We start from the raw sequence: 19,217 nt of genomic DNA, 5'->3' as shown, positions 1-19,217 counted from the left end.
TGTCTAGAAACACCATTGCCAGAGTAGAATCAATTAGGAACAAAGAAGAAAATTTATTTAATCGCTTTCCAGTTCCACCTTTTAATCTTTGGAAGAATCAGAGTTATATCTACCTATAGCACATTTTAAGTTCCTTTTAAGTGTTTCCTCATATAATTTGTCTCATTAAAATTAGAAGGTTCATTTTGTTATTTCCTACCTCCAGAATAAATGGCCTGAGTGACAGAAGAGTCAGTGACCTTCAGAAACTGAAACAGAATGAGATTCCGAGGAAAAACACCCCCTTCTCCCTCCCCCCCCCCCCCCCCCCTCATTGGACAGTACATGGACTAGTTTAGCATCTGGAGAGAACAGCTAAGGGAGTTCCCCTGCTCAGGGAACAGCCAGAGAGTAGAGCAACCCATGGTTGCTATTTAAGCTGCCAAAGTGCTTCTGGGGCTGCTTTTAGGCAAAGGGGCACCATCCTTCTTCAACAGGATTGACTCCCTATCCATTTGTTCTTTTCCTCTTTTGGCATCACCTCAGTGAACAAAGAGCATTCTTATATTCTACTCCAAAGCAGAAAGGCATTTGCCTACCATGTTTCTTGTTTATATTCTGGTTCAGGCCAGAATTCTGGTATTAGCATTCTAGGGCAACCAACCCCCTCTCATTTTTCCTGGCTCCCTTCCAGAAGTAGCTCAGCACTCAGCCTTGACCTAAGTGATATTCTGGCTGTCACCCAGGAAAAGCTTTTCTCTCTCTCCATCACTCCCTTCCTTCTTCCCTGCCTCTCTGTCTCTATCTCTCCCTCTCCCTCTCTCCCCCTTCCCTTCCCCCTTGGTCCCCCCTCCCCCCTCTCTTTTTCTGTCTTTGTGCCTCTCTCTCTCTCTCCCTCTCTCCTTTCTCTCCCTCCCTTCCTCCCTCCCTTTCACTTTCCCTCCTTCCCCTCCTCCTCCTCCTCCTCCTCCTTCTTCTTCTCTCTCTCCTCTCTTTTCCACCTTTCTTCTTTTTTCTTTCTTTCTTTTTCAAATGGACAATTAGTGACATTATAACAACTTCAGAAATAAACACATTTTTTTTGAGGGGGGTATACTTTTAGTTGTCAAAATCAATGCCAAAGTGCTTCCAACACAGCTATCAATCTTCATTCTAGGTGCAGGGAAGATTCTGTTACTTGACATGGAACCTGACCCTTTTATTTCCAGGATCTTTAGGGCCCAAAGTGCACTTAGGATAAAACCAGTGAATAAAAGGAGATAATGATAGACAAAGGAGCAGTAACATAAAATAGGGTAAAATTGTTATGTGACAGATTCCTGCCTTGCTCCTCCTATTCTCTGTCTTTTCCATGGAAATGAGAGCAGTGAGAGGTAATAAGCCAATCAGCTTTTAATGAAGTAACTCAGTTAAAATAGGAGGAAGTACAAGAGTAAAATATTTGGAGAAATGTAGAAACAACCACGATAATTCCACTTTTACTATATTTTATTTGCAAGCTAAAAGAGCAACATGATATTCTAAAGTTTATTAGCAACGAAATTCACATATATTAACTTATTATTTTTTGGAAACTTGATATCTATTAGTTTATCATGAGAATAGATTATAAAACTCACTCAGTTTGCCATTGTGAAAAGGGAAAAAGGGCAATATGAGTAATTCATATCTTTACACAGCAGCAAGGATATTCATTTTTCCACATTCATGGTATTCTTTGGCTCTACATCCTTCCCAAACCACAATTTACAAGCCCCCACCAATACGCTTACCTTTACTAGTTAGCCAGAGGTCATACAGTTCAAAGTAAAAATATTTAATGAAATAAATGACAAATGTAGCAATGGAACATTCTCCCTATAAATTTGAAATACATTTCTCCACAGTCACACATAAGGGCATTTAGAAAGGGAACATCTGTGGACAGGCCACATAAGTGAAAAAAGACAATTCATATTTTTTATATTAATTACTATTTTATGGTGACAGCATTATGTCATTGTCTCTATTTCTTTTCTATCAATTCTGAATTTGGTTAGTGCATTTTATCTTTGCTATTCTCCGCCTCCTCTTTCCTGGGCTTTTCTCCTTCCCATTGGATATTTTGGTCTATTGCTCTCCAGTAAGCAACATTTACAAGTTTCTGTGCTTTATCTCCTCTAGGTCACATATTGGACATGTCTCCAGTTTTTTAGGGTATGTTGACTAGAAAACATCTTCTAGCTCATGGCACTCACCATAAGCAAGCCACCACAAACATATTCAATTAACCAAAACCAGTTATCTATTTGCTCCAGACAAATACTGTTATTTCTTTTAACTCCTTTTTGTAGGTCTGAAGTCCCAGCTTCCCAAATTATCTCCAGTTTTGTGTGCAGATGAATTTGATCTAGAACAAAAATGAAGTCAATTAGGTAAAGTCTCCATCCACCTAAGGCATATTTCTCTTTTTATGATATATATTTGTTAAAGGAAAACCCCACAGTTTTTGTACTGTTTTGATTAGCAGAAATCTCCCTGGTTCCCTGTATTCACATAATCAAAGCTTTATTTTTAACTATCATTTTCAACCTCCATGTCTGAGACTTAAACTATTATCAAGTGGCAAACTAATTTTTTTTTTTCCCACATCAAGTGTTTGCCCTCACATCAATGATCTAATGAATAGGCAAATAATGAGTATCATCAAGACAGACAACTTTTACCTATCTCCACTGAGGTCAGGAAAATGAATTAAAGTTGATTTGAAAGAACATTTTATAACATTTCCAGGGTGGAAGTATTGATGGAATTGCTCCCTAAGCATTGGAAGGGCATTGATGGGGATCAGTCCCACCCTCTGGAGGTCTTGGGCAGCACTGTCTTACTATATCCATCCAGAAATCCAACTTATGTCAACTCCCTGAAGTTAAATTTTCCCTAGAAATTTGTTCCTTATAAATCCCTATAAATAAATTATTCACACAATCTTTGCTAAACCTCTTTTGGGATATAGCCCATTATGACACTGCTTTGTAGTGTCTTTCTCTTCACCTCTCCTCTTATCCCATAGTGTCTTTCTCCTTTTTATAGCTAACTAACTCTTTTAGGATGCTAAACTCCTCTATAGATAGACATAGCCTACCAGCTAAGGGCATACTTCAACCTCATGGAGAACATCCTTTCTCCTTGTTAATTTTGAGTTCCATTAAAGAACTTGTCTTTTCCATCATTAATTATTAATACCCCTTCCATTCCAACTCTTTCAACTCTATTTCATATTTATCATTCCTGGTGTCTATTATTTCTTTTAATTTTCTCTGTAATCTCTTCTCCTAAATAAACCTATCTTTACTGAAGAGAATGGCCATTGTGAATTCTTCATATAATTGAACCCCAGTATTTGGTGCCTCAATATTCTATGCCTGTACTTCAATCTAACTAGCAATTGCTCTCCTAAACCACATCATTTGGTGCCTACATTAATCACATTCTGGGAATTAGAGTTGTTCAGCTATTTCTCTTTGTCATGCACTCCATTTACTGTATCATTGCCTAGAAAGGTTGTTGGCAAGAACCAAAGCTGAAATAGTTTTAGAAAGAAATGTATTATTTGTCAGATGAAAGTACTCCAGAAAGAGGTGTATGAGTCCCTTCTGTCCATGTTGTTTTTTTGTTTTGTTTTGTTTCTTGGGTGGAGGAGCAAGGATGGCCAAAAAGTCAAGAAATTCTTGCCAATCTTGGCAATAATTCAGCATGTTTTATTGACAGTTTCCTTTCTGGAATGGGAAATGCTGTCCCACAGCATAAATAGTTAGAGTATTGGAAGGGGTGAGGAAGAATAGAGTTAAAATCTTACTTCTGCCATTTATTAACTTTATGACCCTGGCCTAGTCAATTAATTTTTCCTCATTCTCAGTTTGAAATTTGTAAAATGGTGTGAATGATATTTGCAGCACCTTCCTCCCAGAGTTATTTATGAGATCTGAATGAACTAATGTATCTAAAATGATTTGTAAATCTTAAAGTAATATATGAATATCAACTGTGTCTGTTATTATTATTGTTACTATTTTTAGTGTAATGTCATTACCTGATTATCCTTTGCTGAACTCCTTGCAGCTATGTTCTTTTCCCATGACATGCTAAATAGTGGGCCTCCCAAAGTGCTTGTATTCAGTTTTGCCTGGACGCTAATGCATCTAAAACTATTCCACTTAAAATTCCCTGGAGTTGTGGGATATTGATGTGGTTCTGACTAAGTTGACGTTACTCCTTTTTGAGCCACCTGAGAGCTTAGAGCTCAAGTTTCCAGACAGGAAAGACTTTTTTTTTTTTTTTTTTTTTTTTAACTGTAGCTGTGGATTCAATATGCTTTTAAAGTGAACAGCAAGAAGCTCTAACTACACCTGAATGCCATTACCTTAACTCAAAGGAAGAGGGCAATGTTGTTAAGTTTCTTTTGGGCTTTTTACTCCCCAAATACCTGAGTAGTAGTCTACATTTCTCCTGAAACTCATTAATTAAACTAGAGTTGGAGATACAATGCAAATTTCAGAAAGCTGAGAATAACAGCCTTTGCCCATACATGACACATGATCAAGTAGATCTCTGATCTCATGGATGAGGGTGTCCCCTCCAGCTAACTGTACAGATGGAAATCTATTCATGCTGGTTGTCTAATCTTTTTCTCTGTGTGACACAGTGATCCTTACCCAAATTAAAATCAGAGACTCTCTAGGTTAAAAAAAAATGAATTTATTAAGATCTCAGGAAGAAAGGGCAACTCCCAACAGACAAGGTGTCAGTTGCGGAGTGCAAAGCACAAATTGTAAAATACAAGATTAAATAAACCCTAAATGCAAAAGCCTCCCACCCCCCTTAACCTTTTCTTTCATTGTTTGGGGTGGGGTATCTGAGGTTTACATTCTAAACAAAGAAATCTATTCCAGAAACAAAAGAATATTAGTAATAACAAACTTTTAATTTAAATTTCCCTAGAGAAATGCTATCTAAATAGGTGTTCTTGGATGAGAGAATTCTGTTATTTGAATTTCCAAAGCCATTGTCTTTAAAAGAAGTACTAAATGTTAATTAAGAGGTGAGGGGAACAGAAGGGGAAATATTCATCTAAAACAATCAAACACTTGCAGCTTTTTATTGTAAAGTCTCAAGTCACATTTAGAGCATAGTTCAGGGTCATATTCCCATGAGGTCTTCACTCAGTTTATCCCATTCATTTCTTAACTATGTCCTCCAATGACTTCACCACATGTTTTATTACTTTCTCTCAATATAATATTAGAATTGAAAGAACAATATTCTGGAATCAGAAAGTCATCGTTCCAATCCCTTCTCCCATAACCTATGTGGTCTTAGTAACATCATTTAATATCTTCAGATCGCAGTTTCCTGGAACTGGACCTATGATTCATTTGATTACGGAGATAGCAATTAAGCACATAGAGGTAACCTACTGGTTCTTTTTACTCTTGACTACTGATTTCTTTATATTTTTCTGTTTGTAGTATGTTATTCTTCCTCTCTTCTGTGCATCTTTCCATTGCTTTCTGTTTGAAACTTATTTTTTAGCTTTTTAGAGACTATAGTGTGCTATATCTCACATAAATGCATCATACTATATGAGAATAATAGCCATAGAAATGTCTAGAGACTATAAATCATATTTTTGTTTAATATAATTTTATGAATTTGCAGCCATTTAGAGATATCAAACAATAGCATGGAGGTGATAAAACTCTATATTAGCAGTATGCAAGCACTAATCTACTTAAAGATTATTGTTCTTCAGAATTGTGAGAATTCAGGAATCATGTGGGAGACTGATCTTGTTGATCCTTAAGATTTCTTTCATTCTAATATTCTAAAATTCTGAGCAATTCTATTAAATACTTTTTATGTGATTTGGGACATCTTATATATAAGATATTCTGACACCCCTATCAGTGTAACCTAGGAGTCAAGTCTATATTTGTATACAACTCTCCTCAGGAAAACAAAACAACAACAACAACAATAACAAAACAAAACCAAAAAAAAACCAACTTTCTCTCCATCAATGAAGAGAATGATATGCAAATTCATGCTTAAACTAGGATTACTTTAGAATGTGCGAGCCTGTTGGGTAGGGCACCGTTTTTTGCCTGTCCTAGGATTTTGTAATCCTAGAGTTTATTACAGAGCATAAAGTCTAAAGCACAGTAAGCCTTCAATAAATGCTAATAAATAAATACAAGCTGTCTACTGACTGACTGACTAATTGGACCTTGTTATCCTCATCTATAAAACAAGAGGAGTGGAGGTCTCTTGGACATGAAATGAAATGAAAAAAGGCATTTATTAAGCAGTTACTATGTACCAACATTATACTAAGCACTAGAATTAGAAACACAAAACCAGGGACCTGTTCCTATCCTTCTGAACATAAGCTTTAATGGGGAAATCACACAATTAAAGAAGTTTTAAATCTAGGGAGAAATATTTTGTTTTGAAAGTTAATGGGTTACCGATAGAGCTATCTACAAGTAGATTGGCACACCTTTTCCAGTAGCAAAGATTGCATTGATTTAATTATGATACCAGAGTTTGAAATTTAAGTGGACAATTGTGGGGAGAGGGTTATGCTAAAGCTGAGGTAGCTAGTAAGAAGATAGGTAGGATACAAAGTAAAGCATTTCTAGGGCTACTTAAATATAGTGAGTTCCATGAAGTACTCAACAATCAAGAAAAAAAAGTAAGAAAAACCTTGATATTATAAGAATCATGCTTGAGGAAATGATAGAGTTCATTATAAATTAGTTGAAGTTCTGAGTTTCAGAAGAGTTTCAAATTTAATTTGATTACTTTCAAGTACAACCAGTAACACAGGTGATCCTCAACTAAAATGAAAATTAGTAATAAAATATAAAAACTTAGGTCCAATCATAACACTTCTCTACTCACTAAACTCCAATGGCTCCCTATTACTTTCATGATCAAATATAAAGTCCTATGTTTGGCTTTTAAATCCCTTCACAATCTGTACCTTCCTACCTTTCTACATACAACTTTCTTCCCTTCCATATATTCTATGAGTCAGCCATTTTGACCTACATGACTGTTCTTGCATACAACATTTCATAACTTCTACATATAAAGCTGTCTTTTGCATGAGCTGTCCATCATGCCTAGAAGGTTCTGTATCTTCTTATCACTGCCTCTTAGTGAGTTTTTTTTCAAAATTCTATTCTGACTACAAAATCTTTTGGAATTATGGCTCTACAACTGTTAATGCCTTCCCCATCAGATATTATATCCCCTATCTTCATATTTCTTATGTGTACCTAGATATTTTCACATTCTCTCCCCCATTAATGTGTATATATATATATGTATATATGTGTGTATGTGTGTGTATATACATATATATGTATGTATGTATGAATATGATTTAATGCCATAATTTTTGTTTTTCATGGCTTAATGCCATCATTTTTGTATCTCTAAAAATCAGAGATATCAACCATATGACTTGGGGGCAGCATGCCTAGAACATTCCTGTGTACTGCAAAGTCAGATTAAAACATGTACATAATACATATATACATGTAATATAATTAAATTTTATCTAGATTTTTATATTACATGTTTTATTATGTTATATATTATTATATACATTATATATAGGTATATATAATGTATATATTTTGTATATATTATATAATGTGGTTTTATAATATAATAAACTTATTTACATATTAAATTAAATTATAAAATAAATGATATAATTAAATTTAGAATATATATGATATACATATATCCCCACTATTTAGCATAGTATACCTAATAAACATTTCATAAAAGATAGATTAATTGACAAGAGCTAGTACAAGAATTCTGAACACTGACATTGCTGAATACTAAGATTTGGGAAGGTTGAAGGTTTCTTTCTGCCCTTGGTATCCACCTTCCCTTGGTATGTATATTTCATGAGCTACTTAGAGAACAGCTCTACCTAGAATGTGGGATGAGGTGGGGATGGTTTGCACTAAACACTGATACACTGTCATTTTTGACAGTAAACATCCTGTACCTGTTGAAAAGAAACTAAAAGCAACTGGGAAATTCTGGCCATTCCCTAGATAATTAGGAAGAAGCCCTTTGAAGGAGAGAGGCAATAAGGATTCTAAGTTTGGGATGAGGTTGGATTCTCCCTTCTTGAAGATGGGGTTCATGATGATAATTCTCCTGATGTTTCAGGCTTGAATTGAAAAGAACTAGGATTTCCACCTGAGGAGGTTACTGCTGATGTAGCTCACAGTTTATAGAATCATCAAGTCTGCCAAAAAAGCTGCCTGTAATCACTAGCCAGATTTTTAGTTTTCATATTCTGCTGCTAAAATGCAGAGTGACCTAAAGAAACTGGACATGTCTATTGAAGGATGAGACAAGATAGCAGCAAAACTTGAATGAAGACAAAGGAAACACCACACACACACACGCACACACACACACACACACACACACACACACCACAGGCAAACAGTGCGAAGATCATGGCAACAAAATGATCTCCTTCCACAGGAGGATGATGGGACCAACTCACAGCAATTGAAGGGAATGAAAAGGACTTTGTGGTTTAAGGTACATAAAATTACATTGATATAGCTCATGGCAAAATAAATCCCTTGTATAATCAGATTTTTTTTTTCAAACAATGGCTAATTTTTTGTGGATGTTGTGGAGCAGGGCTTACCTTGTAATAGTGAGGTATCATGGAATTTAACATTTCTCTGTTTTGGTTCTGGCAGACAAGTTAAGGTTTGTTGTTTTTCTTTTGTGTCAATAACAAATGGTTGTTGGTAAATAGTAATAAATGATAAATGGTAAATAAATATAGATAAAAGTAAGGAAGTTGATGCTAGAAGCAGTGGGGTTAGGGGGAAACTGTACTTCATTTGAAATCAGAGGATCTGGGTTTTGCTACTACATTGAGTAAATTACTTAAATCCCTGGGGCTTCAGATTCCTTATCTGCAGAATGAGAAATTTGGAATTGACCTTTATGATCTTTTATGGTTCCAAATCTATGATCCAGTTTTAAATGTATGAGCCTGTGAAAATATTGAGCTGGCTCTTCAGAGAAGAGTGCTAGAAACCATCTCCCTGTTTCAGTTTTCTGAGTCCCTCAAATAAATTTGATGATATTAAACAGAATGCAGACTTTAGTGAAGGTCCGTAAAGATCCCCTCACATGAAAATAGACTTTGAATTGACAACTCTAGCAATTGATTTCACAGACTGTGATTGCTTCATTGATTGAATGAGGAATTAGATCCTGGTTATCTATAAAGCATCTTGATCTTCTGGCAGGATAAAATACCAGGCACTGAGGTCCTTTCTCAACCTAAATTCCAAGTATTCAAACTCTACTGCAGAGAGTTCAATTTTGTTGATCCAGTCACATTATTTGAATGCCAAATGTACACTTGCCAAAAAAAAAAAAAAAAAAAAAAAAAAAAACATTTTGTAGAGAATTCACACAGGGCAAAACCTCACATGGTGGTTATTCAAAATCTCTCTTAAGAATTTTGGAATTGATTGTGCAACATGGGAGACACTGGCACAGGATTGTCCATTATGGTGTGCTCATGTTAGAGAAGATGCTGTGCTCTGTAAGTAAGGCAGAATTGAATTACCTTAGAAGAAATATGAAATGCTCAAAGTTATAGAATCCACACTAAATGTTCACATGGACTATTTGTGCCCAACCTGAAATAGAGCATTCTGAATTCATATTGTTCTGATCAACCATAGTCGGACTATGTCTTGACACTAACATAGTGATGTCATTTTGGTCCTCTTGGAAAATGAAGGACAACAATCAATCAATCAGTAAATAAAGCGATGGAGTCAGTAGTAGCTGAGTTTGAATCCCATTTCAGACACAATAACAATGTGATCCTGGGCAAGGCTACTTCAAAAGGAAAAGTGAAACAGTTACTTTCAGAAGAAACACATGGCAAGTGGCCTGCTTTTACTCAGTTGAGCGTCAGAGGGTAGTACTTGGAGCTCCAATGTCTGGCTGCATTCTTTTGACTTTTTTTTTCTTTCACTGAACAGAAGTCAGAGGCTAATGGTTCTTTCAATGGTTGTTTCCACCTTGAGATAATTCTGAGTTTGAAATATTTCTGAATTCAAGAGTTTCAGATTTTGAGAGTTAAGCACTAGTCCCTCACAAGATTTCAGTATGATATCCATAAAAGAGAATCTTCCAAAGAGATCCAATTAATAATAAAAACAAAAATTGAAGAACTGAAGTCATATCATGAGGGGCTAAGAGATCTATGATATTGGTGATCAAGTCAAAGGGGAATGGAAAATATTTGTTAATTAATCTCCCGAAATACTTTTTCCTTCTGGACAAAATCTAATGGTCTTTATGTTTCTGCATTTGTTTATAGACTATAATGAATCTATTGTGCTGTATGCATTTTCTGTGTGTAAGAAAAAATTTTCATACCTGGTATTAGGGATGTGCTGGTAAATGCTTATCAACTAGCTCCCTGAAAACAAAAAAGTTCATAGATGTATTTATTGATAGATAAATGCTCTTCATTGAATATTTAACAAAAAGGAGCCAGAAAGAACTAGTTCCAGTACCCTCCTTCCTGGTTCTCAGTTCGGGGCCTGGATGGCTACATTTGAAGAAATCTATACATAAACTAAGCCTAAACTTCCTTTGGGAGGTTGAAGAGCCAAAGAGAGAAAGTGACCTTCTTGGAAGTTAGGTTTTCAGGTTTAGGAGGAAACCCAAGTTCGATACAAAGAGAGTCCATGGGTATGTACCTTGTATTTGTTTTATAAATGATTTATGAGAATTTAATATTGTTTCCTTCCATTAGAATATAAGCTCTTTAGGATTTGTTCATTTGTGTCTTCTAAACCCCAAAGCTTAGTACAATTCCTGGGACATAGAAATTGCTTAATACTTTTCAAACTTGTTTGTGAAGCATTTATTCTTGAGAGGATATAAGGGAGGGAGGGAGGGAGGAGGGCAAAAGAATAAAGAAAAGAAGGAAGGAAGGAAAGAATAAAAGGTGGAAGGGATGAAAAGAGAAAGGAAAATTTAGAGAAAGGAAGGAAAAAAGAAAGAGAAGAAGGGGAGAAAAGAGGTTGGAAGGAAGGAAAGAAAAAAAAAGAATGAAAGGAAATATTGGAGTAAAAAAAGCACCAAAAAAGGAAGGAACATCCAAAGGAAGGAAGAGAGGAAAGCTGGGAGGAAAGGAGGAGGAAAGAGAGGAAGGAAGGAAGCATGGAAGGAAGGAAGGAAAAAAGGGAGGAAGGAAAGGAAAAAGAGGGAAGAAGGACAGAAAGAAGGAAGGAAGGGAAGAAGGAAAGAGGAAGAAAGTAAAGGAAGGGGACAAGGAGGGAAATATGGGAGGAAGAAAACCAACATTTACTAAGTGTCTATTACATTTACAATTATCTCATTTAATTCTCACAATTATCCTAGGAAGTAAGTGTAATCATTACTTCCATTTACAGTTGAGCAAACTGAGGCAGACAAACTTAGGGCAATTGATTTGCCCAGAATGACACAACAACTAAATATCTGAAATTGGATTTGAACACAGATTGTCCTGTCCAGTTTGTACCATCTAGTTGCTTTTAGAGGCGGTGGACTGTAGGTGAGAAGGACTTTTCATTTGCGTGCAGCCTCTATTGTATCATAAAGGGAAGAGTGTTCTTTCAGCCCAGATTTTGTAGCTGCCATCATCTCAGACTTTGTCCTGTTGTGGTGCTGCTCTAAAGAGAAATATTATTATTATAATTATTTTTAGAGGATAAGACTTCCACCTGGCTTAGGTTTTTCAGCTTATCAGTCACTAAATAGTCCCTCAGCCTATATAGCTCCATAGTACACAAAAGGGGCTGCTTTGGCAGCCAACCAACTTCTGTCTCTCCTTATGGAAAGTGTTGAATCCTTGATTTATCTGAATCAGAGTGAGTAAATTCTACTGGCCTCTACCATGAATCAATTTTCAGTTAGCATGCCAACCAGAACCTCCGACTATCTCCTCTGATGTGCATATAACCCTTTTCCTTTTGCTTTTTAACTCCTCACTTAAAAATCCTTTCCCTAGAGAATTCATGCAAATGATCCTAAAGCTCCCAGACTCCACTGAAAGCCTTGGAAGGGGAGGGGACACAGTGGGCAACTTCCTGGCTCATTTCTGCTGAAAGGACAAGGCCAAATCCTTGACCCTTTTATCGATGTAGATTAATTTTTAAACCAAAGCTGCTATTCAATCATCAGCTGGTAAGACAGAGTAAGTTCTAGCAACATGCAATTCAATTACAGGAGAAATTCTGCACTGGCAAGTCAGATAGTCTGATTTTTCTCTATCTTTTCCATTTATTAGCTGAAAAAGGAACTTGTTGAGGCTTCACAATGCTTTTAAAATTAGCTTCCTTCCCGTACAGATCAATTGCTGATGGAGATATCCAATTACTTCCCTTACAAAGCATTAGGGAATATAGTGAAGTGTGGGGTGTTTGATACAGCAGCTTGTTTATAACAGTACATTATTCATGTCTCCATTCCTATGTGCATTTGAAGGCTTTGCTACAAAGATCACATGTCCTGAAGCCTGCCCAACCAAGATTTCTCCTCCACTTCAGGGATGGTACCATAGACCTGTAGTTAATTTTGTTTGGGTTATACTGCAGCATGATCTGTTTGTCAAGCTGCAAACTGATTTTTTTGTGGCATAATTTCTGAGAGTAGGGATTAGATCACAGGCATATATGAGGGTGGGGAGAGAGAAGTGCTGATCATACAGATATCATAGTGATAAATGGTTATTATTCCCTGTGAGAAAGCACATCGATACAGACTCGGTGTTGTGATATAGAGCCCTGCTAATGGCTGGCGTCCTAGGCTGCAGAGAAGACAGAGTTCTTTGTGCTAAAGGAGGGACTGAGTCATATTTGTCTTTTTTTTTTTTTTTTTTTTTTACCAGTACTAGCACAGTGCTTGATTAGGAGTAAGTGCTTTATAAACATTTGTTGATTGATTGGTCCAAACAGCAAGACTCTTTCTTAGTGCTAAGATTCAAACATTTGGAAAAACAGATACCTTTCTGAGTAAGAGCTACCAAGTGAGTCTGGCTTTGGAATATATTTTCATTAGTATATTAGGAAAGCTAAACCCCCTCTTTTCTTTGCCAAAAGAGGACTTTTGTGAGATAAATAATCAACAAAGCATTTTTGGGCTTTATCTTGAACTTGAAATTACATTTACCTTCCCAATTAAAACTTTATTAAGTTACCATTAAATTATTTTGAGCCTATAGTTTAGGGGGAGGGGGGAAAGTGAACTAGTAAACCCACAAAAGAGTAGTATTAATAACTTGCATTTATATAACATTTTAAAATTTCCTAAGTGTTTTCTTGAAACAAAAAACCATTGAGAGGTAAGTAGGTCAACTATCTTAAGTATATTTTATAATGTAAAGACCTTTGACCCATAGAGGATAAATATATTACCATGAGTTACGCAACTTGGTAGTAATTAAGGCAAGGACTTAAAATTCCAAGAATAAAGTAAATCATGTTATAGATAATACAAATGTAGTTGAGAGTTAATTGTTAGCAGAAGTAACATCTATTGTACCTCACAATAATACTACAAACTAATAATGATTCAATTTTAACTTGAAAGGATGTCTCCAAGAGCAAAGTCTGGAGTTCTATGTTTAGTCCTGTTTTGCTTTACATTTTTATTGATAACTTGATAAAATAAAGGTATAGGTGGCATCTTTAGCCTATTTGCAGTCACCAAGAAAAACTGAAGGATCAAAGTGAGTGTAGATAACAAATAATAAAACTTTTTTAAAAAAAAAAGGTTTATAGTAAAAACGTTAGTCCAAACCTAATGGGATGAAATTTGAGTGATAAAGATAGGGCATTGTGATTTCATTGATGCAGCTAGATGCTGCAGTGAATAGAGTGCTAGGTCTGAAGTCAGGAACATCTGAGTTCAAATTCTGCTTCAGACACTTGGTAGTTGTATGACCTGGATGAGTCCTTTAAATCTATTTGCATCAGTTTCCCCAACTGTAAAGTGAGGATAATACCAGCATCTATTTCCCAGGATTGTTGTGAGGACACAATGATATGACATTTGTAAAGGTCTTTGCAAAACTTAAAGTAGAATGTAAATATTAGCTATTATTATTATCATGACTATTAATATTATATAGGGAGCATCCAAGGGGGAAAAAAAACCCTGTAGAAGTGAAGTTTGACAATTTCCCTGCAATTTGCACATATCTGAGGCAAACATTATATATGTAGAGGAATTATGAGTTATATATAATAAATTTGCAGTTTCATATATAATTATCTTTTATTATGCTGTTTAATACCTTATTTAATGCTTAATGCCATAAATTTGAAAAATTAATTAATTAAAAAAGAGAGAGACATATGCAAAGGAGTAGAACTTTTAAGAATTAGGGAATGACAATCTTTCTGTATTTTACCCTAGTCAGACCATTGTTAGAATAGTGTTCATGGAGTTTCATAGATCTAGTTGTTTTGGCATCATAAAACATTATATGCTGAAAACTTTTTACTTTTCAAAAGAGAAAAAATGATGTCACTTAATTAGAAAGATTAAAAAGCTAGTAAATGAAAGAGCTGGGATTCAAATGCAGGTCCTCTGACTCCAAGCCCAGCATGCTTCCCCTGGAGTCTGGACACCATGTTTTAGGAAGGATATTAAAAAAAATGCAGGGGAGGACAATCAGAATGGTGAAGGGACATGGGCTCATGTGATATAAGGAATGACAAAAAGACTTGGGGATATTTATTCTATAGAAAAGACTTGGGATCGTAGCGGCTATTTCCAAGTATTTGAAAAACTTTAAAATTCAAGAGGAATAAGGAGTGAAATAGGAAAAAGGAGTGAAATTTAATGTCAAAGTAGCAAATTTATATTTGGCGACAGAAAATAACTTCCCCATATTAGAAATATCTAAAACAGGAATGGGCTAATTTGGGAGGAGACAGGTTCTCCAACATTGGAAATTTTCAAGCAAAGGCTGGATGATATATTTCACAGGTGTGGAGCATTAGGGATTCTTTTATTTTTAGGATGAGTTGGCCACTGGAACCTGCTCTGAGATTATGTGATCATGTGAGTAATGAATATTTGCTTTAGAAGACTAACATTTATTATACCTCTCAAGAATAAGAGGTTTGAGAAAATTGAGAAAATTTAAGAAAAACCTTCTTGGCCTATGATTATTTGGGTTAGAAAAGTAATTATTACCCTAATTATCAGTATAACTATTTTCTACCATTTTGGGAACTTACTTGAAAATTAAATGAAAACCCCAAATTCATTTGGGCCAAAGGAATGATCCACACATGTGCTGATTTTTCGTACCTTGAAGAAATAGTAAATTTGTGCCCCTCCCCCCAAAAAAAATGCCCAATAGGCTTTTCCTGATTCCTATAGGAATTTCTTATAGAGCATTTGTATTGAAGGAGAGTTTTCAGTTAAATTCCATAAATGATAATCAATACTGGAAATAACATCAATGAGGATGACGATGATTATAGTGGAGCAGGGTTTAGTGGATAAAGGATCAAGATGACCTTAGTGTTTAAGTCTTTCCTTTCATACATCTGGGCTATGTAAGCATAGCCAAATCCCTTGTGCCCCAAGTGTTTCAAGGAACTAAACCCACAGGTTATAGAACAATGATAGAGCTTGCCTATTCTTAGCTGCTAAGCATTGCTTATCAATGAATTAATCAACACCCATTTATTATACACAAGACACTGTGCTCTCATGGAACTACCTTGCCATGGGAGGATATGGCATGTATATAAGTAAGACTCAAATTTATCTGCAATCTCATTTTTCATCCATATCTGCTCATTTTTCATATTCTCCCAAAAGTTCCCCAAAAGGGACCCAGATAACATTCGGAGAACTTTCTCAATTTCTCTCAACATATCCAAGTACAGAGCTCTCTGGCTTATCACCCATCACCAGTCTTTGTTCTCACCTTTGACTGGTCTAAATATTTGTATACAGGATGATCACATGAACAAACATGAATAGAGAATAAATATTTTTGAAATAAATACAACATAATAATTAACTTTGAAATAGTAGAGAGCCTCTAGAGTTTATTGAATAGTAGAGCTCCATGATTAGGCCTAAGTTTTGGAAATATCACTTCAGGAGCTGTATAAAGGATGGGTTAGAGAGGGGAGAGACTTGAGGCAAAGACTAATTAGAAGGCTATTGAAAAAGTTTGGGTGAGAAGTCAGAAGAAGCTTAACTGCAGATAGTAATTCTGAGAGTCAAGAGAATGTAATGAATGTTATGGAGGTACAATTGACAAGTTTTGGCAATAGATTACATATATAGAAGGAGAAGACAAAATACAATTCAGATTGTTGAGTCAGTAATATAATATGGCAGATAAAACAAGCTAACACAATACTGGATTAACAGAAGATTAGTGTTGAAAATAAAGGAATTTATAATTCTGTCTCATGGTATTCCGATTATATCACATCTGGTAAACTCAAGGGATTGAGAGCGACTGCCATGAGAAGAGACTATTTAGAAAATGCTATAATTTTTAGTATTTGAAAGACTTGAAGGTAGAAAAGAAATTATCATTGTTTTGCTTTGAGGCCAAAGGGAAGAAACAGATGCAATGAAAGTAACAAATAAATGCTGATTCAAGATAAGAAAAAATGCAATAATCTGAGATATCCCAAAGTGGAATAGGTTGCTTTGGGACATACTGAGTTTCCCATTATTTAAGGTCTCCAAGCAAAAGCTCAATGAATAAGCAATGTTAAAAGACCTTGCTGCTCAGGGATGAGTAAGAGAGGATGACCTCTGAGGTCAAGTCTAAGATTTTATGATTTCTAAATCTAAATAAAAGAGTAAAGTATCAACAGTCAAATTATATTTGGGTATACAGAATGTACAAAATTTTCTAAATTTACCTCATAAAATTACAGATTATTAATGTTGGTAGGCCGTATTACTCATAATGATGATCATGTCACAAGTTATAAACATCTACTGATTCTTTTTAATGTTTCAGTTTTGAGACTAATATTAAATTTATATTTTTCCCATGGCTTTATTACAAAATATTTTTTCCATGCTCTCTCCATCAATTAATTTCCTTCAACAGCAAACAGAAAGAAATCTATTGCTAAGTCCACTGATGTGACATTAATGTGTATTTTATTGCTCATATTCTAGCCAACATTTTAAAGTTCCCCATGATGAATCATAAAACAACATTTTTTCTCATTCTTCATCTTAAGGTAATTGAAAAAGTATAGATGTATTTTTAAAAATTCAAAATGATTAATTTCCACTAATTTTTTTCTTTTCATGAAAGTAGTTTCAAATTCAAATAGAAATGTAGCTCTGCTAGCTACATGACTTAGAAAACCACAAGTTAGCATTCTTTATATTGTATTACATTTTTATTTTTAAAAATTTATAATTACATTTTAATCCAGTTAAATGATATGAGATTAGCTGCCTTGATGACTACTATCAAACTTTTTGGCAGAAAGAGGAATGATAAAATTATTATTATTATTATTGCTAGAAAAGAAGACACATTTATACACAAGTGACTTAATTTTTCTTATGGTTTTATTCTCATTTTCTATTACAATGTGTTAGTCCAAATACAATTGGCCTATTATGCTACTGATGACAAACTCTTTTTTTCTTTTTTAAAGAGCTAGGGACTTGAACATTTCATAATTCTAAATAAATGCACAGATAAGTTATGTTTTATGTTCATGGCCATTCTATTACCTTCATGAAACTATTTCTCATCAGCGTTTGCCCCAAGAATATCACAATATAATAATAATGGAAGTAAACAACAAAGCCTACACGAAAGGACTATGTTGATACTTCTGATTTTTTTTTTTTTTTGTTCTCTAAGTCTCAACATATTATTTGACCTTCTATTCTAGCTGGATACCTTATTCTTGGCTTCATTTGATATACTTTTGAAATGTCATTTCACTAGATCCTTTAACTTTTACTCACTTTAATAAAAGCAATGAAAATATACTCAATTTTCAGTTTTGAGGAATGAGGGTGGGATTATACCTCTATTAGGGAGAGAACAAAGAACATCAATTTGCTTGCCCAAATTCATGTTAGTCACGAAGAACAAATAACTTCACTTGTTTTCATCTTTAGCACATATTCAACCAAATGCTCCAGAGATAAATAGCCTCATCCTGCAAATCAGTTTGTTTTCCATTTAAAGTTTCTTTGTTATATATGGTAGTTTTTTTTTTTTTTACTGTGTCATGTTAATTTTAATAAAAAATGAAAACAGATAAGAGAATGTAATGGAAAGGTAACCATGATTCTTCAACTTAGTCTAAGGATATTATAGGTTAGCTTTATGTGTGGCAGTGTCTTCTGTAGGCAGTTAAAATTTAAAATGGGGATAGTCTAAATTAAAAAATTAGTCTAAATTGACTTTTTATTTGCGCTACAATCACCAAAGCTTCAACCGTTACTATCAATTATCAATAGAAGACCACTATTATATATACGCATATATATACATACAACTTATACATAAACATATACATACTTCATTTGTATGTGTATATATGTATGTTTATGTTTGCATGTATGTATGCATGCATATATATATATAAAATATATACATATAATTTCTATGTATGTAATAAAGTTTTAATGGACCTGTGATTTCATTGACAGAGGAAGCTCCCAGTGAATTATTTCCTCTCCCAATGAAGATTGGCACTTACTCTCCAATTTATAGTCTTTGAGAATTGCCAGGGGTCACTGAGCTGTGACTCCCCCAGGTCACAAAGCCAGTAAGTGTTAAGAGACAAGAGCTGAACTCTGTTTTTCTGGTCAACTCTTTATCCTCTATGACATAACGCTTCATATTAGTTTGTTTTCCTGAAGCAAAAATTTGCATAATCTACCCATTTTTCTATTTGTGAAGGAAAGAAACTGTGAAATTTTTTCCTTTCCAATGTGACTTCCAAGAAATCTGTGAATTAAAGTTCCAGTCTCAAAGCTATTCACATTAAAATGGAGCAATGTAAGAACATTGACAATGCAAGAACTATATACTTTTTATTTTGTATTAAATTTTATCAAATAATTACATGAATTTAAAATAATGAGAAGGA

The sequence above is a fragment of the Sarcophilus harrisii genome, chromosome 3 (genome assembly GCF_902635505.1).
Source record: "Sarcophilus harrisii chromosome 3, mSarHar1.11, whole genome shotgun sequence".
NCBI classification, from domain to species: domain Eukaryota; kingdom Metazoa; phylum Chordata; class Mammalia; order Dasyuromorphia; family Dasyuridae; genus Sarcophilus; species Sarcophilus harrisii.
The sequence above is the reverse complement of the archived record's forward strand: the minus strand, read 5'-3'. Positions refer to the sequence as shown.